The sequence below is a fragment of the Saccopteryx bilineata genome, chromosome 3, assembly GCF_036850765.1.
Source record: "Saccopteryx bilineata isolate mSacBil1 chromosome 3, mSacBil1_pri_phased_curated, whole genome shotgun sequence".
Lineage (NCBI taxonomy): Eukaryota > Metazoa > Chordata > Mammalia > Chiroptera > Emballonuridae > Saccopteryx > Saccopteryx bilineata.
In genome coordinates this window covers 135,721,914-135,727,369 of record NC_089492.1, presented here as the reverse complement: position 1 = coordinate 135,727,369, position 5,456 = coordinate 135,721,914, and the positions used below count along the sequence as shown (strand labels likewise).

Sequence of the window (5,456 nt, the reverse complement as noted above, 5' to 3'; positions counted from 1 at the left end):
GTGCAGACAGTGGGAAATTTAGAGAACTGGGATGCTGGGAGTAATCAGCAGCAAAACCGTGATCGCCCACAAAAGCTTTCCAGGTTGGCCGAGTTTCTATGGTCCAAGTCACTGGACCATACATAACAGGTTGACTCTGGTAATTACTGCTATGTCTAATGTGCCCAGATGGAAACTGACCAATCACATGAAAACATTTTTATAAAGCTGAAAAAGAACATCAGTGGCAGAATTCTGATTTCTTGATTACATGCAGATAGGAATTAATCTTTAAAGGCCAGGCACAATGTTATAGATAGAAGAGAAAATCTATTCTGGAAAAATCCCCTTCTTGCTAAAAAAAAAAAAAATATATTAATTTTAAATCTGATGTTACAGGCTTACAAAACATTTGCCATTAGCTTTCCATTAGATTGTTTAGTATTATGTATGGAAAACTGTACATATGTTGTATTTCTTGACTTTCAGTTTTGTTTCTGAATTTTTTAGGTGATTTTCTGTACTTATTTAGAAATCTCAATTTTGAAGAGAAGTTAGAAGAATATGCATAGAAAAAACAGTATTTCTTTGTGTTTTCTCAACCATAATATTGTTATTACTAGTAGGGATAGAACAAGTTTCAGAGTTCAAATTATGGTCCATTTTATAAAAATATTCATTGTGACATTTTATAAAAGTGATTTTTTTCTTATTATCCTTTAGATGGATTTATTAGAAATAATTTTTTTCACTAATTTTTCAGCCACAATTCTTGTTTAATATAAATGATTTTTTTTAGATTAACACCCCTTCTGAGAAAAGAGCAGAAAATGCAGATACAGGCACAGACAGCATCACTCACTGGTTCAAACATCTTTCTGCATTTTTAGAGGCCCTGCCGTTGGCATGTCTGGTACAGAATTGATAAAGTAAGTAATGTCTGCATTTATTCATGAGAAAAATTGGTAGGCAACATATGTTTACTGAACTAAAGGTTTTCTTCAAATAAATCAGAAAGGTTAAATGCTAATAACCTAAAAGAATTTATATTCTTTAGGGAGACCCACAGAAACAGACCTACTGAACCATTTTCTTTATTGTACTCGGGAGAGGAGATATTCAAATATAACTGAAATAAAGAGCAAACATTCTGTTTAAATTTGATATTTTGTCAACTATGTTTCAAAAGACAGTTTTATTCACTTATTCATTAAATTAATTTTTAAAGATTTTACTGAATTGTAAAATATATTTGTATATAGAAAAACTACAAAACAGTATTTAGCTTTCTGAATATATAAAAGCTGAACACAATTCTAAGCATGTCCCAGATCAAAATGACAGAATCTAATAATAACCCTAGATGTCCCCTTCAAGGTACTACTCATTTCTTCAAAGATACCCTATTTATAACACTTTATATTAATGACACTTGTTTTTACACTATATATACATGGAATGATACAGCATAAAGCCTTTTATAACTGGCTTCTTTCATTTACCATAGGGTTTATAAAAGTCATTTATTTTGCTTTATATATTTTCAATCTTTTGTTTCATTGTTGAAGAATAATGGTTTATAACAAGGGTGGTTTGGCTCCCTGGTGATATTGAGCAATATCCAGTGACATTTTTGATTGTCAAGGCTCAGGTTGGGATGTTATGGGCATCTGTGTGTTGTGGGTAAGGGTGCTGCTATACATCCAGCAATGTGCATGACAGCCTCACAAAACAGATAGTCATCTCACTGTATCTTCCAGTGATGAGAAATGAGAAAAGATGGTTAATAAAGGGCTCCAAAAAATGGTGATATATAAGCACACATATGAAATATGTGACAGAATCAGTCATATGGAGATTGATACTGATATTATCAACTATTAAGACTGTGATGTGGCACAAGGTCTCTGTGGCAGCTGGTTTTGGTGCTCTATATTTCAAGTGATTAGGGAGAGATGTTTACAGATACTGTACTTTTTTTCTTTTCTTTTTTTTTTTTTTTACAAATTGGAAGTTTGTGACAATGCATTCATAAGCATTATGAGCACTATTTCTCCAACACCATTTCATCACTTCCTGTGTTACATTTTAGCAATTTTCATATTTCAAACTTTTGGGGTGTGTGTGTGTGTGTGTGTGTGTGTGTGTGTGTGTGTTTTCTGAAGTGAGAAGTGAGGAGGCAGAGAGAAAGACTCCCACATGTGCCCAATTGGGATCCACCCAGCATGCCCATCAAGGGCAATGCTCTGCCCTCTTAGGTGTTGCTCCATTGAAACTGGAGCCATTCTAGAGCTTGAGGTGGAGACCAGGGAGCCATCCTCAGTGCCCGGCCCAACTTTTCTCCAGTGGAGTCTTGGCTATGGGAGGGGAAGAGAGAGATAGAGAGAAAAGAGAGGGGGAGGGTAGAAAAGCAGATGGGTACTTCTCCTGTGTGCCCTGGCCGGGAATCAAACCCAGGAATTCCACGCTTCAGGCCAATGCTCTACCACTGAGCCAACCAGCCAGGGCTCAAACTTTTTTTTATCATTATTAAACTTGCTCTAATGACATGTATTCAGTGATCTTTGATGATACAATTATAATTATTAGAGGCACCATAAACCATGCCATATAAGATGGCACACTTAATCAATAAATGTGTATGTTCTGCCCTGGCTGGTTGGCTCAGTGGTAGAGTGTTGCCCTGACGTGCAGGAGTCCTGGGTTCGATTCCTGGCCAGGGCACACAGGAGAGTCACTCATCTGCTTCTCCACCCCTCCACCTCTCCTTCTTCTTTGTCTCTCTCTTCCACTCCCGTAGCCGAGGCTCCATTAGAGCAAAGTTGGTCCGGGTGCTGGCCTCTGACTCAGGCACTAGAACAGCCCTGGTTGCAACAGAGCAATGCCCCAGATGGGCAGAGCATCGGCCCCTGGTGGGTATGCGGGGTGGATCCCGGTCAGGTGCATGCGGGAGTCTGTCTGACTGCCTCCCATTTCCAACTTCAAAAAAATACAAAAAAAAAATGTATGTTCTGCATGCTCCATGGACCAGCTATTATATTTCCCCATCTTTGTCTCCTGAGGCCTTCTTATTCCCTGAGACACACAATATAGAAAGCAGGTCAATTAATAACACTACTATGGACTCTAAGTGTTCCAGTGAAAGGAAGAGTCATACATCTTTCACTTTAAGTCAAAAGCTAAAAATAATTAAGCTTAATGAGGAACACATGTTGAAAGACAAGACAGAATTGAAGCTAGGTCTCTTGGGCCAAATAGGTAATTTGAAAGTTGTAAATGCAAAGAAAATGTTCTTGAAGGAAATTAAAAGTACTATTGCAGTGAAAACACAAATATCAGAAATCACAACACTGTTATTGCTGATATGAGTAAGATTTTAGTGGTCTATATAGAAGATCAAACCAGCCACAACATACTCTTAAACCAAAGTGTAATCTGGAACAAGGTCCTAACCGTGTTCAATTAGATGAAGACTGAGTAATGTGAAGAAACCTGCAGAAGAAATGTTTTTAGGTCACAGAAGTTAGTTCATGAGGTTTAAGGAAAGAAGTAATTTCTACATCATGAAAGTGGAATGGAATGCAATAAGTTCTTTTTCTTTATAATTTTTTATTAATTTTAATGGGGTGACGTCAATAAATCCGGGTACATATGTTCAAAGATAACATGGCCAGGTTATCTTGTCATTCAATTATGTTGCATACCCATCACCCAAAGTCAGATTGTCCTCCGTCACCTTCTATCTAGTTTTATTTGTGCCCCTCCCCCTCCCCCTCCCCCTCTCCCTTCCTCTTCTCCCCCCTCCCCGTAACCACAACACTCTTGTCCATGTCTCTTAGTCTCGTTTTTATGTCACAACTATGTATGGAATCATGCAGTTCTTTGTTTTTTCTGATTTACTTATTTCACTCAGTATAATGTTATCAAGATCCCACCATTCTGTTGTAAATGATGCGATGTCGTCATTTCTTATGGCTGAGTAGTATTCCATAGTGTATATGTACCACATCTTCTTTATCCAGTCGTCTATTGAAGGGCTTTTTGGTTATTTCCATGTTTTAGCCACTGTGAACAATGCTGCAATGAACATGGGGCTGCATGTATCTTTACATATCAGTGTTTCTGAGTTTTGGGGGTATATACCCAGTAGAGGGATTGCTGGATCATAAGGTAGTTCTATTTTCAGTTTTTTGAGGAACCACCATACTTTCTTCCATTATGGTTGTACTACTTTACATTCCCACCAACAGCGAATGAGGGTTCTTTTTTCTCCACAGCCTCTCCAATATTTGCTATTACCTGTCTTGTTGATAATAGCTAATCTAACAGGTATGAGATGGTATCTCATTGTAGTTTTGATTTGCATTTCTATAATAACTAATGAAGATGAGGATCTTTTCATATATCTGTTGGCCATTTATATTTCTTCCTGGGAGAAGTGTCGTTCATGTCCTCTTCCCATTTTTTATTGGAGTGTTTGTTTGTTTGTTGTTGAGTTTTATGATTTCTTTGTATATTTTGGATATTAGGCCCTTATCTGAGCTATTGTTTGAAAATATTATTTCCCATTTAGTTGGTTGTCTGTTTATTTTTTTATTTTTTATTTTTGTAGCCTGGGAAGTAAATGAATAGAGCAGTGCTTTCTATCCAATCATCTCCCCAAGCCTGTGTATCAATGTCCCAAACTTTGGTTGTCTGTTTATTTTGTTGTCAGTTTCTCTTGCTGAGCAAATACTCCTTAGTCTAATGTAGTCCCATTCATTTATCTTTGATTTCACTTCTCTTGCCTTTGGAGTCAAATTCATAAAATGCTCTTTAAAACCAAGGTCCATGAGTTTAGTACCTATGTCTTCTCCTATGTACTTTATTGTTTCAGGCCTTATATTTAGGTCTTTGATCCATTTTTGAATTAATTTTAGTACAAGGGGACAAAATGTAATCGAGTTTCATTCTTTTGCATGTGGCTTTCCCATTTTCCCAGCACCATTTGTTGAAGAGGCTTTCTTTTCTCCATTGTGTGTTGTTGGCCCCTTTATCAAAAATTATTTGACCAAATATATGTAAATTTATTTCTGGACTTTCTATTTTGTTTCATTGGTCTGAGTGTCTATTTTTTAGCCAATACCATGTTGTTTTGATTGTTGTGGCTCTATAATATAGTTTGAAGTCAGGTATTGTAATACCCCCCAGCTTCATTCTTTTCCCTTAGGATTGCTAGGCTATTCAGGGTTTCTTTAGTTCCATATAAATCTGATGATTTTTTTGTTCCATTTCTTTAAAAAATCTCATTGAAATTTTGATGGGAATTTCATTAAATTTGTATATTGCTTTGGGTAATATGGCCATTTTGATTATATTTATTCTTCTTATACAAGAACAAGGAATATTTTTTCAGCTCATTGTATCTTTTTCCATTTCCCTTAACAATGCTTTGTAGTTTTCATTATATAGGTCCTTTACATTCTTTGTTATGTTTA

At 36.4% G+C, this 5,456-nt stretch overlaps 1 pseudogene; it reads right to left on the bottom strand.

The window, feature by feature from the left end:
- Window positions 1-4,583: 4,583 nt before the first annotated feature.
- LOC136332846 (small nucleolar RNA SNORA36 family) lies at window positions 4,584-4,672 on the bottom strand (annotated as a pseudogene).
- Window positions 4,673-5,456: the final 784 nt, after the last annotated feature.